The sequence below is a fragment of the Hippopotamus amphibius genome, chromosome 3, assembly GCF_030028045.1.
Source record: "Hippopotamus amphibius kiboko isolate mHipAmp2 chromosome 3, mHipAmp2.hap2, whole genome shotgun sequence".
Lineage (NCBI taxonomy): Eukaryota > Metazoa > Chordata > Mammalia > Artiodactyla > Hippopotamidae > Hippopotamus > Hippopotamus amphibius.
This window is the reverse complement of record NC_080188.1, coordinates 56,449,951-56,470,598: the sequence shown is the minus strand read 5'-3', so window position 1 is coordinate 56,470,598 and position 20,648 is coordinate 56,449,951. Positions and strand designations below refer to the sequence as shown.

The 20,648-nt window shown below is 38.2% G+C and overlaps 1 protein-coding gene across 3 annotated transcripts in view; it reads left to right on the top strand.

Annotated features, from left to right (window-relative positions):
* The first annotated feature begins 841 nt into the window (after positions 1–841).
* MAPK10 (mitogen-activated protein kinase 10) overlaps positions 842–20,648 on the top strand; it is a 292,384-nt gene continuing 272,577 nt past the window's right edge. For 2 of the 3 annotated variants that reach the window (XM_057729537.1, XM_057729536.1), the window contains exons 1-2: positions 1,092–1,307; positions 6,202–6,316. The gene's annotated coding sequence lies outside the window, so the exon portion shown is untranslated. Of the gene's footprint in view, positions 1,308–6,201; positions 6,317–20,648 lie in introns of all 3 variants that reach the window. The other variant, XM_057729534.1, reaches the window with a different exon arrangement.

Sequence of the window (20,648 nt, the reverse complement as noted above, 5' to 3'; positions counted from 1 at the left end):
CTATTCTGAGCTCTCATCCTAGAAGACTAATATTTATCAATTAACATTCTGTATTTAATAACCTATGATATCTATGTTTAAACGTCTATATTTAACATTTAGCAAACTATACAGAGACTTAAAAATATACTCTTAACAGTCAAAGGCAGGACAAATTACTTAAATAAAATTGAGATATCTGCCCCAAATAGCAATATAGCAGTTGCATCTGTTTTCTAAAGAATTATCCCAATTGAAAAAAAAGAAGAACCCTGATTTGTTAAATCAAATTATCAGTATTTTCTTTTCACATTCAAATTGCAATCTGAGAATCAGTTTGCCAAGTTTGGATTAGTGGGTACTGATTTAGGATTTCTATGAAAGATAAGGAAACAGAGAAGAGGCACTGTGTGGTTCATATGACCTCTGGGGCCCAGGTGGGACTGAAATGCTCACTTTGTCTCTGAGGTTATTACCATCCTTGTTTACTCTGACATTTAGAGATACTATATGTCTCTCTTTGTGCTGTTTGCAAAAAGCCGAGCTAGTTGAAAAGCATAGATTGACTATATTTCCAGTGGTGTTTTGGTCTGCAAGCATTTGTTTTTCAGCTCTGCTGTGCGCTGGGCCAAGGCTGCATGGAGCGGGTTGTTTCCCCTGGTTGTGCAGACGGGCTGCCTGATGTCATAGCTGCTGATAGTGGCTGCCAGCGAACCCTGTTCCTTTCCATTTTCCCTGGTCCTCATTTCATCGGAAAACACAGTAACTATAGCCGCACATAGACATCTCCTCTCTTCCTTTCCCCCTCTTCCCCCTCCCTACACCTCTCTGGGCTTTGACGTCACGTGTGCTCCTTTTGGTTGCCATAGCAACCCCATTCCCCAAGCCCTCTGTCCGTCTCCTCTGGTAGGTTCCACAATGGTACAGGCAGCATCACGCTGCACAATGGTTTCCAGGCAGTGAAAGACGGTGATTCAGCAAGCCACTCTTCTTCTTTTTCTTTCTTTCTTTTTTTTTGAAACCTCCCCTTCTCTTTTTATTTTTATGGGGGTGGTTGGTGCTTGTTGTATGCTTACCTTTTTCCTTTCCTTTTTCATTTTTACAGTATTCCTTTTTTCTCCTCACCCCTCAATTCCTAGGGGCTTGAGTGACTTTAAGATTGGGTTTTCTTGGAAATCACCTGTTCATCATTAATTTTAAACAATTTCCCCACCTCCAAAGAATCTATTCCTTATTGCAGTTTGGAATGTGGTTAATGGAAAACAAGTAGGAAGGATTTCTGGGGCAAACACTGCTGGATCAGGATCGTAGTTCTCAAGCACGGAATGGTAGGTGACTCTCTGCTCATTCTGGGTTCTAACCTGTTTTTTGGAGGGTGGGGTGATGTCTGTTGATTGTTTCTGGTGGGGCGGGAGAGTGAGCATGGCGGGGGGCAGAGATGGGGTGGATAGGAGATTAAGGAAGTGAACTACCTCTGAGGCAAGAAGCCACTAGGCTTTCCTTCTGTGCGGAGCATCTCTACCCAGACTTGGGTGTGTTGAAAGCTTTCTGTTTGGAGTGAGGATTGGCAGAGGGTGGGAGGGAGCATTTTTATTGTGACCAGGGATTTTTAGACCAATGCTGAGCTACAGAAGGGTAGAGAAAACCAGAGAGAGAGAGAGAGAGAAACAGCTGTGCTTATTAGAAGTGCTGACCTCAGTGCCAGATCTAAGAAATGCCATGGGTTCCATAAAACATTAAAAAAATGACATCTTTAAGTTAGACATTTATGTTTACTTCCTGAGAGATGTAGCTTAAATAAGTATTTTGGGGCATATTTACATATTTTAGTTAGGGGATGGCATTTTTTATATTTTAGTTGCAAAACTAATGGCATTACTCTTGCTGAGACACTGTAGGCTAATTTTGGGCTGGGAAGAGGGACACAGAATGGGGGTCAGGTTAGAGATAAGAGGAAACACTGGCACTGCAGTCGCATAGGTAAGGGGTCCCTTTAAGAAAGTGATCTCCTAGTCACAGCAGGCAGCATTTTTTTTTTCTTCTTCATGGCATGGTTCCCAGGTACTCTGTACTGGGATACTGTGTCCCCCAGAAATGTCAGAGCTTATTTGGGAGAAAAAGATATATCATCAGCAACGAGCATGACAATATATTTAGCAGAAGTTATGTATTTGTTTCTGCAGCAAAATAAATGTGATTTATTGGAAAATCTTCAAGTAAATCAAGGCGAGAGCTATTTCAAGAAAATTACATACATATACATTTCTCTTTTCCCTCTCCATTGAAATCTAGAGACTGAGTCTCTGCTTTTACCCCCTAACGACATAATTTCCTAGGGGACTGCAATTTAACCACAGAAAAAGAAGGGCTCATCCTGTGGCAGTTGTCTCTGAAGCAATCACAAGGTTGTTTACATGGGCTGTCTTTGCTGCAGAGCCTGACAGTGTCTGTACAGGAGCCCTGCCTCCTCGGGTATGTTGACAATAACTTTTATGAACGAACTGGATAGAGGCAGGCTAAGTCCTATGGGACAAGCCACAGTTCACACTGAAGGAAACTGAGTCTACGTGCACCAGGCATTGCTAACCCAATGTCCAATTTCTTCCTCTATCCTTAGTCTGCTAGTTGTCAGACCCTGAAAGATCTCACAGAATGCTGATCGATGTATTAAAATGGTTGCAGGAATGGCCATTTCTCTCAGAGAGGCTTCTGTAAATTTTCTGCCTAAGGCGAATGTTTGTGTTGTGAATAGACACAGGATGCACTCGCAAGCTTCTGACTCCACTTTGGAGCCATTGGATTATAGGGGCCAGACAGTTTGGATGTAGCAGCTTTTCTGCCTCTGGTTTGTATTCCCTCCTCTACTTTCATCTCACTCTTAAAATTCACATAAAGTCCTAGATTAGCTTATTTTATCACGTACAACAAACCGGATTTTTCTCTCTCTACAACAGCACTGGAAAATCCAATGACAAAGGTGGTATGACCTTAGATATTAGAGTCTTCATGCTTCCTCCTTTGCACATCACTCCCTCTCGTTGTTGCAAGGTATCTCTAATTTGGCAATCTCCTGGTGTTATAAAACCTTCACAGTTTTGGTAAAAAGATTCTTGAGGATGAGGCAATGAGAAATAATATGCAGAGTGGGAAAAATCAGCTGCCTCCAGCTTCCTGCTTGCTTGTCCCAGAAGAGCATCTGCTGTGGGGAGGAGTGTGTTTGCCATGCTGGAAGGGGATGTTTATGAACAGATCCCAGAGGGACCAAGTGTGTTTTTGCTGTCATTGTCTGGTATGTCTGCAGCTATTAGTATTTAATGGTTTCATAGTATGTGGTCAATATTTTTCAAGGTTAAAAATGAACTGAGAATTGATTGTGGATGCCATAAAATATATCTATATTTTAAAATTACAGGAAAATTCATAGGATTTCCCTTGTTAGTATATCCTATAGGAATATCATAAGCAAAAAGAATCTGCCTAATTTAAGTAATGTGAAAAAGCCTCCCATATTTAGAGGTAAAACCTCCCATATTTAAAGGATTTGTTTTGTTTTGTTCTTCAGGCTTTCTTTTTTGTGACTGTGACTTTACGTAAATGAATCTAAGTGGAAAAGTCTTCTAATACTGATGATAAAGGATAAAGACAAATTGGGTTTTTCTTGTTAAATATGAGGGCAGATGCTCTCCCTTCCTGCTCTGCTTCTGGCTGCAGGTCACAGTTGTAGCTATAAGACTTTACATGGAATTGATGTGTTCAAATCAAATGAGTGCTTAGTGCTAATGAGAATAATGGACTCAAAGCAAGAGAGACATCCTGCAATTAGAAAGAAGAAGTAACAAACTGACGTTTTAAATTCTTTCTCTGTTGCCTCTACTGTGTCCTCTTGCAGTCTCTTTTAAGCTTTTGGTTGCACGCTGCAACACTTATGCAAAGAAGAGGCACAAAGTGTCCAGGAATGACACAAAAGGAGTACAGTGCTGTGTTTGCTGTAGGCTGAGTGCTTCCTTCCTACCACACTTGCATCTGTTACACCTTCTTCTGAGGACCAAGGATTTGTGGAAAAAGTTGGGCCTAGAGACTACTGGGAGAGATGCTCACTGATAAAGAATAGAATCTGCTTTTTTAGCACATCAGAGATATTTATTGCATTACATAAGTCTGAGATGAGACACTGCTGCTGATTCAGATAGATCATGCTGTGTATTGATTGAAAGAGGAAATGGAATTTAGAATTGGAGCTTGAATTTTCAGAAATTTACCTATCTGTACATATTTGCATAGTCAAGTTGTAAGATTTTGACTAAAGCTATTTTAATTTGGGTACATTGTATGTTTATGAGAAAATCAAGGCAAAGTGGGGAAAGTGGAAAATCTCTGTGTTTCAGGTTCTGTTCCCCCCCTCTATTTAATGGAAGAGAACCCCATTTCTAATTGTGAATCTTGGTGGAAACTCTACCAAGTCTTGGTGGAGACTTCAGGTGATACTTAAAATCCTTAAATTGAGAGAAATATTTTTAGTTTGAAAAGTGGGCTGCAAGTTTATAATTATTTTTGATAAAGGATTTTCTAGTTGAATTGACATTTTAGATTCATAACAAGCCACTATGGCCTTTCTTACTGATTTTATCCCTCTTGACTATGAGATGTAAAACCCATAGGGTTGTAGAACTAATGCTCCTAGGAATGGAAATTAAAGTTTTGGATGGAAAAAGAAAGGACTAAAGATTTCTTAGAAGTGTTCCTAACGCACAGTTGCTCCAAAACCCCGTATGCACCATAATAAACAGGATTTCTGCTACATTGTGTGTGTGTGTGTGTGTTTAAGGAGGAAAACATACACACACACACACACACACAACCCAGCAGTGATTTAAATGCACTAGAAATTCATCTTAGTGACTTGTCTTCACAGAAGTAAAACTGCCTTCTGGGTTTTGGACGTTAACCTGCCTGGGTGCACCATGTGATTCGTGAAAATGAGTTTCTTAAAGTAATCGTCCTGTTTTCATACTTTGGAAATAGGATCTGAAAGCCTTGATAGTGAAGTCAGGCTCTTAGGTCTGCTATTTGGCAACATTTATTCAGTGTCTGTACTTCCTCTGTCATAGCACTTATCCTGCAATACAGTAATTGCTTATTCCTGGGCTTCCTGTATTCGCTGCTAAATTACAATCTCTGTCAGGGATGACGGTATCTGCCTGTGCATAGTAGGGGCACAATCAATATTCTGTGAATGAATGTATCCACACGCAGAGATCTCCAAGTACCATGGGTGAAAGAGTTTGGGAAACTGTAACACAGTTTCTGCCATTTGGGTGCTTGTAGTCATTTAGGGAGATGAGGTTATAACAGAGATGGTATATGATCAAGTGTCCATAGTCAATAAATATAATAGGAATTCAGAGGAGAAAGAAATTCACCTCCTCCAAATTGGTGGTAGGCCACATTGAGGTGGGGAGGGCAGGAAGATGTGGTGGGGGAGGAATTCCAGCAGCAGTTATAGGCACTTGGCCTGGAGAGGGCTCTTATTTAGGGCAAAGAGGATGTTTATTTGGGGCATGGTTACCATACTTTCCAAACTAGAAATCAAAAGTTGTGGGTTGATAATGGGTAGAACATTGGAAACTGGCACAGTCTTAGAGAATCTGGTCCAATATAATGTTGAATTGTAACAGTAACAGATTGAAGTTACAAACTACTTTTGTAACTAGATCAGATTATGGGAAAACATGCATACAGGTCTCTTTCTAGCTTCAGACCAACTTCAGTTTAGTTTTATTTTATTTCACATACTTCAGAGATTTTCGAACTTCTGCTCCTCCTTTATCCATAACTCTGTAACCCATTGTTCCATATGAACCCATTGTTCTTAAGTGAGAAGCAGACTGTGCAAACAGGTAACAGGGAGCTGTCCCAGTTGAAGCTGAATAAGGTGCTTCCTATCACAAAACCAAATCCATATCAGCCAAGGTAACACTTGTTAATTGGGCTTATGTTCAGATTTTAAAATATCCAGCTATTCTGATGTTGGTAACACCCACGTTCTTGGGTTTGTGATAAATTTGAACAGAGTGAACTACCGTGAGATGTTTTATTCCCTCGTCCTGTGTCCCACCGCCCAACACCCATGGTCTTTGTTAGTCTTTTGATTTTCTAAATGCAGGTGAAATTCTCATTGGAATGTTCAAATCAAACTTGACTGTGTTTTTGCTTTGATTTTAGGCTAGTGTGAGAAACACCAACGGCAGGACTATCTCAGATCTTTGTTATGGCAACTCAGGCAAGAAGCTGTTGAATTAGACCCATTTCCTGTAGATGAGAAACCACATAAGCAGTGGTGAGTTGCAAATTTAAAACCTTTCCTTAGCAGGAAACATGTGATCTAAATAACCAATTTAAATATTGCATGTGATTTGGTGTATGGATCTGAAGAAATACTGCTCCAAATAATGTCAACTGAAGGAGTGAAAATCAATAGGACAGAAAGTTTAACTGGTGGTGTGGTGCTGTTAATACCACATGTAGGAGCTTCAGGTCTTTAGGTGCATAAGTTCATCGTACAACACCATGATGCTACCACCCTGGATGATACCAGCCTAAGTGAAGTTGTTGCAATGCATAATTTCATGTGGCTGCATAACAGTTGGGTAACGGTGTTTTTCAGTGGCTTTTATTATTTGCAGCATAATTCTATATTTTACTGATTCATCCTCTCTAGTAGAAGAATTGGTTCTGAGATAAGTTATAATGCTTAATTCCTTTTAGGAATATATATAGTCCTAATATTCCATGTATATATTCCATATAGATGTATATATAGGATATATGTAATATATGTTAACATAACATTTAGATCTTTAGACATAAGGGAAGAGAAATCACATCACAGTTTTATACAACTCAATTTGTGGACATTTTAGCCTACAAATTCTTGGCTTAATAAAAACAGTATTAAAAATAGATCCAGCTGCTTTGCTAGTTGGAATAACTTTAAAATCTTCTTATTATTTTATAAAAATATCAGTACACACACAGAGTATATTTTTTTAACCAAATAGTTGATGCTTCATAGTTACCAATGTCAATAATCAATAGACTCCAGCAGAGATGAACCAGTTATAATCTGTCAGACAACATCTTTGAGAAATAGAGTACAACAGTGGTGCTCATAAGACTCCAAAAGAAGCTGTTTTGAAGTAGTGATCAATATCTCTCTTTCATTTGTTTAGTGGCTTATATAACTCTGAGTATGTAGGCTGCCTTATGAATCAATGCATAACCCATAACTGCAGAGGACTGATGAAATTAACCCTATGCTTATTTCACATCATAATTCTCATTACAATCTCCTTACAATTATGTTGAGGAAGTAGATGTAATAGTCATCACTATGCTGTGTTTAATCAATATGTATTAAAGGAGTGTTTGTTATGACTGAGTATCATATGTAATTGCCAGTAATCAACCATTTTGATTTAAAATAAGGGTGGTTTTTTATGGCTGAACTTAATACTTTGAGTCATGTGTCACTTCCAGTGATATAGAAAACATATATTCCCCCATCTTAAACATGTATTCATTAAGCAAACATTTATTGAGAATCTGTGGTTAGATATCATCTTTAACTCTTGGGACAGATGAAAAAGACAGTACCTGCCTTAAAGGAGTTTTGTTTAAAGAATGTGGCACTTATGGAAAAGTATGCCATTAAAAAAGGGAGTTATTTCTAAAGAATGTGGTCCTTGTCCACTGCTGTTATGTGGGTAGACATCAGGTGCTAAAGGAAGTGCAGCAGAGGAGAGTCTAAGACAGATGGGATGGGGATTTGTTAAGGAAGCCTTCCCAGAGGGAGTAATATTTTAGCTGAATGTTAAGAACAATAAGAGATTAGCCAGAAGAAGAGGAACAGTGAGAACATTTTTCAAGAGCCCAGAGACTTGAGAGAGCTTGGTCGTGTGGGGTCACTATGCCATGTACTGTGCAGGGGCATCAATGGGGCTGGTAGAGATAAAGCTGAAGAGCGTACAGGAGGTATATCATGAAGGATCTTTTAGACAAAGTTAAGGAGTTTGAAGACACTTTGAATGATTTTAAGTAGAATGACATGATGAAATTTATTTTTTAGTAAATATCGTGAACCTAGAAGAGTGTATAAAACAAATGCAGCTTAAAGAATAATTATAAAGCAAACCTCACATAACCACTGTTCATATTAAGGAGCAGACTCCCAGGAAGCCCTTTGTGCTCCCTTAAGATCACATGCTTTTCCTTCCCTGCTAAAGGTAACCACCACCTTGCCTTTTGTCACACTTATTCCCTTGCTTTTCTTTGTAGGTTTTCAATCTTGTAATCGTAGTAGTATATATTGATATATTCTTAATCGCCTGATTTTGTGAAACACTGTAAGATTCTTCCATGTCAATGTATGTTGTTTATTTGTGTAACTTATATAGTATTTTACTCTATGAATATACCAAAATTTACTTATCCATTCTACCAGTGATAGACATTTGGATTGTTTCTATATAACTTATGTGTGTGTCTCTCTGTGTATGTGTGTGTGTGTGTGTGTGTGTGTGTGTGTATAAACCCATACTATGGGAGCAGGGTATAGTTGTCACACAACTATGAAATGGTGGATTTAGCACTTAAGCACAGGTCTTTCTGACTCCAGAGTTCTTCAATTTCTTGGATAGTGTTTGGAAGAGGATTAGATTAGAGCCAGAGAGAACTTGTAAGAGGATATTGCAGGAATTCAGCTAAAAAATAATAAGGGCATAAACCAAAGAATCATCAGTAGGACATAAGTACAAAGCAACTAGACTCAGTATGCACATGGTGGGTGAAGAAGGGGGAGGATTTTAAAATTTCAAGTTTTAAAATCTGTTGGCTAGGTAGATTCAGTATTGGTCATACAATGTATATTTATATTCCAGGTGTTGTGGTAGGTTTTAAGAACATATTTTATGATTCCATGATTCAATGAGAGATGAATTTCACAGGATTTTAAAGTTTAGGGTTTAAAGAGACCACAGTGTTTATTCAGGTCAACTCTTTACTGTTTTAAAATGTGGAACCTGGTGTGAAAGGAGGCTGTGTCTTGTTCAAGATCATATGTTACTGTCAGATTAAGAATAGACACCAAGCAGGCAAAGAATGCAAAGAGATAGCAACTTGCTTGATTTTTTACATTAATAAGTTAAAATAAAATCAACCTACTTTATTTCCTAAACATTTCTCACATCAGTTCCCTTTGAAATAAATCTATTGCTACAGCCAAAATTAGACCTCATCATCATTGTCAGCAGGTTTATTTAAAGTAGCCTTGCATATTATCTTCTTGCTCATGATTCTACCAGATCTTATTTGCAGTTGCTACCATGCGGCTGCCCTGCTTACTCTGATACACTCCATTGCCTATGTAATAAATTCCCTTTCTTAAAACATACCATACTCCCATCCACCTCCAATTTAGGAATTGATGACCTCTTGAATTGCCTGGGGACACCAAGGCGCTTCAATCTCATCACATACTCAAGTGTTTCTTATCTCTGTGATTTATTTCACACTGTCTATTTTGCCTGTATTCACCCCACTCATCCTTTACTTAGTCATTAGTCATCTTTTAAGACCTTTGTGATTCAAAGAATGATCTGGGGACCAGCAGCATGGATATTATCTGGGAGCTTGATTATAATTGCTGCATTTCAAGTCCTACCTAAATCTACTGACTCAGAATCTTTCAAACAAGATTCTCAGGTGATTTAGTGCTTGGAGTCATTGCTTAGACTCACTTTAGACTTCATCAGATGTTATCTCCTTCCAGAAACCTTTCCCGACTCCTTCCATTAGGCATTTCTTCTTGGTTTTCTCACCATAACCTATGTGTGTCTATGTCACTGCATTACCACTGTGTTTTATTAACTGTTTATGTGTCTGTCTCTCCACCTTAGCCTGAAAGTAACTTGAGCCAGATCTAATTATCTTTGACTTTTCCATGCCTAGCACAGTGACTGATACTTGATAGTACCGCATGAATATTCATTGAATGATTCATAAAAGAAAGAAGAAAGAGCAAGATATATATGTGTGTGTGTATATATATATATACATATATATAGAGAGAGAGAGAGGGAGAGAGAGAGAGGGAGAGAGAGAGAAAGAGAGAGAGAGAGAAACAGAGGCAGGAAAAAGAAAATAACAATGAGAAAAAACATAGCCAAAGGAACTTTGTAGAGAAATAACTAGACTACAAAAAAAAAAAAAAAGCACCAAAAATTGTACCTGTTTGTACAATCTGGAAAGCAGCCTGACAGCCTGACAGAGCGTCTACAATCTTACTTAAGTAGATCGGGTGATAAATGTTAATATTGTTTGCCAAATCCCTCAGAAGCAAGGATTACCTTAATTTCTTAATTTTGACAAAATTTGTTATTTTTGTTGTTGTTGTTGAGTAGATTTTACCAAAATTTGTTTACTTTTCTAAACAAAGTGTCTTACTGTTCTTTTAAGTAGTCAGAGACTGTTTGGAATATTGTGTGAAAGAAGATAGAGGATGCAGGTTTATTCTGAAGTTGTACAGGAGAGAGAAGTTGCAGACCTCTGAATGGAGAATAGGCACTTTATATAGAGGAACTTTCTGATTATTAGAATTGTTTGTGAGTCTGTGCTTTTTGAAAAGTAGCAAACTTTCCAGCACTGCAAATATTTAACTGTTTTCATGGTTGACCAAATGTTAAGAACTTTTTAGAGATGTTACTACTTTATGTGGGAGATTGAACTAGGTGACCTCCAGGGTCTAAGGTCCTTATGAATTGTGTATCTACATGTGTTAAGAAAGGTGTGGGAAGAATGAGAGTTATAATAAAGATTATAATAGTGGATAACATTTATTGAGTGATTACTTTGTGCCACGCACTATTCAAGGCACTTTCTATGCACTGATTCTTTTAATCTTCATAGAAATCCCACAGAGCATTTCTATTTTACAAATCATGAAGCTGAAACATAGGAGGTTTAGTAACCTGCCCTAGGTCATGCAACTAGTGGTGGGAGACCCAGGGAATCCATCTCTGGAGCGCTTCCTTTTTTATTTCCACGTCATATCCTTTTCAGAATTAAAGGTAAAAGTTGGACCCAAATGGAACATTAAACATTGATATGGTTTGAATTCCAGGTAAGGGTAAGAACAGGGATTCCAAGAAATAACAACATACTCAAAGTAAAAAGTGATACAAGTGAGCATAACAGGTTTGTGGAACCAAATATCTCATACACGGATGACTAAGAGAATATTCAGAAATCTGTCATTACAGTGCTGCTCTGTCTTGCTTCTCAGTGGCTGCAAGTTTCCAACGTGGGAAACTAAATCCTTAGGGCTATTTAACTCTAGTAAGACCAACATAAGTAGACCTTGTATTGTGTAAAATTTTAAAGGCTTTTCACTGATTGGTGGTACCTCAAGCTGTATCTCTTAGGAAGATAGATTTAAGAGGTCCCAAGTAATTTGATGTCAGGTCAGGAAAACAATAATGTTTTCCTGGAACTTATTTAAAGAATGAGTCAGCATAAACTTTAGGATATTTCAGATTCTTCATAAAGAATTCTCTGCATTCTGATAAATAGTATCAGAGGAACTGCTATTAAAAGTATGAGATCTTAATGAAGATTTGATTGACATAAGAAACCTTCTCAGATTGGAACTTATTGGAAAATTTAGTCTACAGTTTAACAGCATGCATTGCATGTGATCATGTGTTATTTATGGTAGAGATGCCAGAAATTATATATGCCAGATGTTTCAAAGTTCTCTTTCTAGTTGTACTTTTGGAAACTCTGGTTTTTTGGTGCTTTAAATCCTTATGGCCCACTTTCAAATACCTTTAAATATGAGAATGGATAACCTTGACAGTATAATTTTTAGCAAGGCACTTATAAATCTTAAGAATCAACATAATTCTGCTTTGGAATTTAATTTATTAAGATTTAAAGGTATTACATCCCCCCCTTCTCTCCCGCACCCCCCTTCAAAAAAAAAGATTGAATAAACTGTATTAGGCAAAAACTATGTGAAATAGTGGGTAGGAAAACAATTAATTTAAACTGTTTTTCATTTTTTATGAGCTTTAGCCAAATACATCATGTCGTGTGTTGACTCTGCTCCTGCCCATCAGGGTTCAGGTGAGCAACATGGAACATCACAGGCAGTCAAATCTCATATGTTGACCTTCTTTTCTAGTCTTGGTCCTAAGTATAGGGGTCTGACTCTGTGTCATGATTTAAGGAACCCAAATGCCCTCTGGTTCTCAACTCTTTCTGTTTCTGAACCTCATGTAATGTGTGAAATTCCCACTTACTCCTTTGGTTGAAGACAGTTCCTATTCAAATAGAAATGTTATGGGAATTCCCTTGTGATCCAGTGGTTAGGACTTGGCGCTTTCACTGCTGGGGCCTGGATTCAATCCCTGGTCAGAGAAGAACTAAGATCCTGAAAGCCACATGCCCCCCCCACCCCCCCCCCCCCCCCCAAAAAAAAAAAGAAGAAAGAAAGAAGAGAAAGAAAGAAATGTTATGAGGTAAAGTGCTTGGCTAGCTAACCTGATAAACTCACTTGAGTTAAGGTGTGAATTGGTGTTAATGGATTTTGAATCTAGATAACATCCACACTTGGATAAATGTCTTATCACATGAACATAGGAGACTAAGGAAATGGAATATATAGGAAAGGTTTTTAGATGGGGAGGGTATAAAGAGTGGTCTGAAAGAGAGTGCATTGTTATGGGTTTAGCAGATCATTTAAAAATTTTCATTATATTGTTTCTGGAAAAGGAAGAAAACTTGATTTAGATTCTCATTGCCACTTTGTCATGAATTAATATTCCTTTGAGCAAGTCTTAACCTAGTTGAGTTTCAACTGTGTATGAAGGAGTTCTGATAGATGATGTTTAAATTTCTTTTTAACTGTAAAAATTATATGGATTAAATTGTACAGATTGAATTAAAGCATGGAATAATACCCCAAAGGCCAGGCCAAGTGGAGTACCTTGGTGAGGGTAACATCGGGCATGAAGGGACTTCATAGGGATGAAAAGCCACTTCATGGGCAGCTGAAAGGGAATAGGCCAGATGGAGGCTTAGAAGAATCTTGAAGACAAACTTGCGTATGTCCAATTTTTGCTTGGACCCTCCCCCTTTTATTATCTTTGGCTTAATTTTATCTATTCTCACTCAAAACCTAGAGATAATATATTTCAGTTATAGGAAGTCACTTCTAATTATTGAGATTTTATTATCCACAAGGAAGATAATTTATGTGTCGGCAACCAAATTGACTGCATCTATTTGCCTAATTTGTATCTTTCTTTATCTTAAAAGTATCCTCTGATATTGAAGGACCAGTGTGCATAAATGTTTGTCCATTGATTTATTTATGAAAGGGTTCTTTAAAAATTTGTCTTTAAAATCATGGTTTCTAAGCTGTATTGGGATTTACCAACACATCAGATGAAACTATTGTTGTCTTAATGACCTTAGGTATCATATCAATAAAACACATTTGCATGAAGGTTAATAGATATTTTCAGTGGGCAGATTACTGTGGAAGAATCCTTGAAGAATGAAAATGACACAATTCTTCCCCTTTTCCCCTATTCCCTCCTTTTTTTCCTTTCTCTTTCCCGTCCTCTCTCCCTCCATCCTCTCTCCTTCTTCTCCTTCCTTCCTTCTTTCCTTTTTCCCTCAAGTATTTACTGGCTGCTTCCTATGTGCTAGGTGCTGCAGCATCAAAGATGAATTCCTCTCACACATAGGATAGATAGTTGCTTTAACAGAGGTTGAATTCAGGGAACAGTGCAATTACCATCGACTCACCCACCAGACATTCTCGACTGGGGTTCTACGGAAATACGTGTGTCCCAGGGCTCTAAGGCAGCAGTTCTCAGACTTTGTGGTTTCATGATTCCTTTACACACTTGACAATTATTATATCCATTGGTATTTACCATATCAGAAATTAAGATATCACTTTTAAGTATTTAGGTAACTAAGAATTAACAGCAGTGAACTGTTACATATGTTAAATAAAATATCAATAATGTCTCTTTTAATGAAAACTGCTTTTTACAAACCAAAAATAATTTAGTGACAAGCATGGTATTACATTTTTGCAAATCTGTTTAATGACTGGTTTAATAGAAGACAACTGAATTCTCTTATTATCTACTTATACCTTCAATCTGGGGTTATATCATACATCATGCAGCCTCTGGAGGACTCTACTGTACATTTCAGAGAAAGTGAGAGTGAAAATGGCAAACTGTGTCTTATTATTTGGAGTTAGTTTTGACCTCAGAGGCCCCTCTGAAAAACTCTTGAGGACCTTCAGGATATCTGTGTACTATGCTTGGAGAGCCACATCTAAAAAGCATCTATTGTATATAATGAATGAACATCTCTTTGATGATCTAGAATGGTACCATTCTTGGAAAAATAGAGAAAATAGTGTGTTTGGTCAGTCAGAGGAGGAACTCTAGATGAGAAAGTCTGTGAGATTGTAAGCTCTGCGCAGGCAGAGATCTGTTTTTCTTTTTTACCTACTAGCTGTCACAGAGCCTGACATATTGTTGACTCCCTGTGAATCTCCGTGATAAAACATTCTACTAAGACAGAGGCACTTTTATAAGTCACAACAGCCCTAGGTAGAATATGTGCGTGCAATAAATCCAGGTCAAATGGGTATCGTGGAGTTGGAGGGAGCAGCCATTTTCAACTAGGTATTAGCAGGGATTCGTGGAGGAGACAGCAGCAGAGTGGAGTTGTGAAGATACTTGTAGTAGTCAGTGTTGGAGTTGGAAAGGTTACTTCTAGAAGAGGGAACAGAACGAGAAAAGAGAAGAGTGAGCTTGGGGTTCAGAAGTTTAGGCTTGTGTGACCTAGGCATTCAGGGATATGGCTGGGGAAGAGATTGGGGCCTGATTAAGGGAGGTTGTGAAGGAATTTGGGTCTTTTCCATCGACAATGAAGCACTACTACTGTGTTCTGAGCAGGCTGAAGAAAATGAATCTGGGAGCAATATCGAGAGTGGTTCGGGGAGAAGAGAGGAGGGAGGCAGGCTGAGCTATTAGAGGGAGGGAGGCAATGAGAATCCAGCTTGAAAAGAGGTGGTAAGAATCGGTGGGGAAGGATCCAGTAGACCGAGAAGGCCTCCACTCTCAGGAAATTTGGAGTAAGAAATTGTCAAAGAGATAGGGCTTCAGTCAGTAAGGAAGGGGAATGTTAGGTTCCTTACGACTTCATTGTAGACCAGCCACAGCATTACTAAGCAGTTATACAGAGGTCCTTGGACTTTGGTTTATCCTTATGTAAAATGTAGAAATGGATTGCTCACCTGTTTGTGTCACGAGCATCCATGTACGGATTAATGAGCTCTTTGACCGAAAAGTGCTATGTGAATCTAAGCCATCGATAATAACAACGGGAATGTTTGCTGGGTGTTTTTGCTCCTATGTTGAAGGCTGCTATGCAAATAGGAACTACTGCCTGGAACTATTGTCATTGTTAATAATAGTAAAGTCATTACCATGAAATGCTTACACAGCAAACTTCTTCTCTGTCAATTCCAAAGTGAAATGATGCAGCCAGGCATGGAAGTCCATTCTATTTTGTTTATTATGAATCTTGCTTATTGTAAACTGTTTTCCTGGTTAGGAGAGACATCATTTTAAGAGTATTTGAATTTCATTGTGTCTCATTATTTCCATCACTCTATTCTTGTCAGGTTTCTGATCACTATCCGGGGCCTCATTATGCTGACTTTTCTCTATGCAGACGGAAGTGGTGCCACACTTGATGTGTCTGGTACTTGCATCTGTGTTCTTGTTAATCGTGGCTATTTTCATTAATTTAATGCTTAGCTCTAGAGCATGGTGCTCAAGCATGTAAACTCCAAAGTTAAACCATCTGGATTTAAACCCCAATTCTATTAGCTCGTATGAGATCCTGGTTAAGTCACGTAATCTCTTAAGCTTTACTTTCCTTATCTGTAAAATGGCACTACTAATAATGCTGATCTCATAAAGTTATTGTACGGGTAATGCATGGAAAACACATAGCATAAAGTGCTCAGTAGCTGCCAGGTTTTGTTTTGCTTTAAGTCAAATTCATTGCCATTATTGTCAACATGTTTTCTTTCCTAATCAGGTTCCTGTTCCATACTTTGTTAATTCATGATTCGTTTACTGAGTTAATTTGTGACCATACAATTGATCATCAACCTTTTCTTTACCTAGAATAACATTCTGAAGAATCCCCAAAATCTTAAATTTTTTTCATTGCCATATCTATATCTATATCTATATCTATATCTATATCTATATCTATATCTATATCTAGTCCTACTGGGCTTTCTCTTACCTAACAAATCAGGTATTTAATTGTGCTGTGAATATAAGAGATCTAATAACTCGTCCTAACCATCTGACTGATATTATTTCCCATGGCACATTGTTATCTTCCCACACAATCTTCCTATAAAGAAAATTTTCTGCCCTTCTTCCTTCTTGACTAATATTTTATTCAGTCTGCTCCCAAGATCTGTAACAGTATGTTTCTATCCTTGTTATCCATCATGTCTCTCTGGACTTCTGAAGGCACCTTCCCATATGAGCTCAGGTCCGTTGAGATCCATTTGAAACATATACCAAGCCCTCGGTACAAAGTGTTGAGTCTCAGTGAGTGGTTTGGGCTACAACCAAACCTGTGCTCTGCTCACCAGACCAAAGCTCATTTTTATCATTTGCATAAATACTTCAAGAAGTTATGGGACTACTGTGGTCCTGCTCAGCACCCAATCAGCTGTTATCCATTACTAATGATATGTGATACTTATAAATTCCTGTGAGTTTTGGCCAAAAATATCATTGCCAGATTCTTCTCTTTTCATAGTTGCATGGACTGAATATTCATCCACTCTCTCTCTCTACGTTGCCTCTAACTTCTATGGGACAGGAACCCCATGAAGGTAATGGTCTTGCTTCCTGTGAAAAGTTGATCCTTATTTGTTAATAGTGAATCTATTCAAATTGCAGAGGACAAAATGAAAATGACTACTGAAAATAGCTGCTATTAGAGGTGGGAAGATGATTGAGTAGTAAGGCAAATCAGAATAAATTAGCACTTAATCAGTTCCTTCTTTTATGATTCCAGAGTTGAATATCTGTCTTAATCATACTGGCTCAGAAATTGTTTACATGGATACACTAGGAGGGAGTTTCCTTTTTGAAAATTGTGATGCTCAGTCTGATATTAGGTCACTGAGGTTTAAATTTAGCACCTGTTTGACCCACCTTTTAGTGTGAGGTATGCTTATCTTAGCCATCTGCTAATTGTGTGATCTTGGCCATGCTACCTAATGCTTGGTTTCTTAGTTTTCTTATTTGTAAAATAGGAACAACATATGCATCTGTCTCATAAGGTAGTTTTGAGAATTTCACTTAATTTTCACAAGAGATATAAGATATAAGAGATCTAAAGTTATTAAAACAATGCCTGGCACAGAGCAAAACTTCAGTACCTATTAGCAAGTATTATTACCCATCTGAAATAGCATGGTGGTTATATAGCTTGATTCTGGAATCAGACTGCTGGACTTGAGTCCTAACTATCACTTACTGCCTGGGTAATTTTGGACTCCTCTATAACCTCTCTGAGTTTCTGTTTCATTTATAATTGGGACAGTGTGCATCTACTTCACAAGAGTTTACGTGAGGAATAAATGGAAGTCACATAGCGTAATTTTCATTGAATATTAGATATTATTTTTATAATCCTTATGACACATGTATTATATAGTAATTATAATAGCAAATGCTCGTAGAGTACTTACTCTGAGCCAGGCAATATCCCAAGTACGCTACCCATATTATCTCATTTATTCTTCACAGTACCTTACAGTGAGGTAGGTAATATTACTGTGCTCCTTCTATAGATGCGAAAATTGGGGCACAGAGAGGTTAAGCAACATGCTCAAGATCGCAGAGTTAAGTGAGTAGTGGAGCAGAATCTGAACACCATGTGTTACACTTTATTGCCTCTTTACTGATGACAATAAAGAAACAAGTTAACTACCGTGTCTGGAGAGTGAAATTAGACTGTTAGGCTGATGATTGAGGCTCTCACTGTGTCCTACCCTCTTTCAAACCCTAAATCTATTCATATAGCCAGATAAACCTAGTGAAGATGGAGATTAATAAGTAGCACTAAGGAGGACGAGAAGGTGAGGCAGTTCGTAAAAGGGGGACCTGACGTCTCTGTGGTTGAGGATGGACGGGAAGCCTCCAGGCCTTCTTGCCCCAGGTAAGCTCTTCCTGTCCTGCGGTGAGATGAGAGGGCAGGTTCACACGAAGACTTCTCCGCTTGTTTAGCTCCAAATTTCCCCCTCTTCCTGCTGCTGCCTTAGTCACTGCACGGCTGTCTGAAGCCCTAGGCAATCACATACATTTACCATTTATTTATAATGAAAATAAATGTTATGTTATTGTGCTTTATCCTCTGTATGTCCCTGGCAATAGTTAAGATGAGTTTGTCCTGTACTAAGGTGACTTTGTCCTGCACTGCAGCCCTGCTCTTACAGTCTGTGTGACAGAATAATGCCTGACTGCAGATTATGGGATCAAAGGGCTTTAGCTTTCAAGTCATACAGTTCAGATGCAAATTCCCAATCTGACACTGGGCAGTTAGTTAACAATTTTAAGACTTACTTTCCTTATCTATAAAATGTTTATGTTTTACATATCCCATAGTTTTTGAGAGAATTGAGTGTGAAACATTTTAATGTGGTGTCTGGCAAGAGCAGGGAATTACATTTCGTTATTCTTATGATAACACTAAAACTTTGAAAAAGATTAGCTTGTGTTGGATCATTACCAAGCAGTTTCATATTGAAATAACTAAAGAAGCTCTGTTGTTATCATGGCAAATGCCCTGGGGTACTTTTAATAAAATAAAATAATTTCATTTTCATCCTCATTAGTATGTATACTCTGCAGTGACTCCTACTAGGTTTGGGAAGAGCAAGCTGTGGAAAGGGTATAGGGCTGGGACGTGCAGGAAAAAAAATGGGTCTATAAAATAGTACTCTGCTACTTATTTATATAGGTGAGATAATGTATGTGGATGTGCTTTGCAGATTCTCAAATTCTTTGCAAATATGATATTAAAAAATAATTTCCATAGGAATTCTAACAGGAAGAGAAGTATGGAATTAGCCAAGGAAGGCAGAGAGAAGAGGAGATCTTGCATTAGATGTTAAGGAAAGTATGATTGGATTGACAGAAACCAGAATTTGAGCAATTGGACTCTTAGAAAAAGGCAAATAGGTAGATATTGGGAAAGCATATACGATAAGGATAAAATAACCAGTCCCATAGTATATGAATATTTGGGCAAATTAATGGGGGCTGGAGTGCCAGGGAGAGGATTCTAGGTGATATTCAGTCAACCTCAGCCCATTCCCAGCATCAGTGCTTGGTCCCACATTCCCATGGTGATCCAAGGAAGCAGAGAGCAACATTTTCTTTCATTGTACGTGGAGTGGCAATTGCAGATAAATTGGTTGCTCTGCTCCAGCTCTTGATCGATGTGTGGATATAATAACTATTTGCAATAGCCCCTCTTCCTGGGTTGCAAGCTTGTTGGATTATACAATCATGTTTGCTATAGATGTCCACCATCTTATGGACCCAGAATGCTTACTGTTTTCCATTTCCCCATTCTCTCTCTGCTGCGAGGCATTTTCTTTTTTATGACTCTCAAACACAAAGGGGCTGATAACCCCCTTGTTCTGGACATCCACTCATGCAGGTGTGGACAGAGATCATGAAAAGTGCCTGAAGTATCTATCTGAAGTGATTCAGGTATGATTTGCCTTTCTTGGGTGATCAAGTGATTATCAAATGCAGAAAACTGTTTCTAAATTAAATCTGTGGCGAGACTTCTTGCTACATTAAACTCACCACGTGAAGGTAAAGGTAATCTGGATGCACCACAAGTTACCATATGATTTCAAGGGAAGAATTGATTACATTTATTCATTCAACAGATATTTATTGAACACTACTACTATGTGCCTGTTCTAGCTGCGGAGATGCAATAATGAATGCGACGGACTAAGAAAATCATCTCTGACTTCATGAGCTTATGTTATGGTTGAAGGAGACAGACAATAAACCAGAAGAATAAGTAAAATATGTTGTATATTCGTTGTTGGAAATAATCAAGGAGACTATTAAAGCAGGAAAATGGAGTGGAGAGTGTGGTGGAGGGTTACAGTTTTGGATAGGGTGACCAGGGAAGGGCTCCCTGGAGTGTTACTGAACAAAGACTTCTTTTGATGTATCTTCATGAGCATGCGTTTCCCCTCTCTGCATGATTCTGTGTTTGTCCCTTTCAAAGCCATATACTTGAGAAAAGTGGAAGCGCTTCCTGGATACGTTCTCTATGTCTTATCTTCCTGGATAATACCCTCTATTCAAGGGTCTGTGGGTGGCTCTAATTGCTTGATAGAAACTCCAAACAAGTTGCTAGGAATCACTTATAGGAGAAAGTAGGTTTGTCAAGCTTAAGGTAAAACATTCAATTCTGCTTAAGACCGAGTCTCAAACAGCTAAGACCAA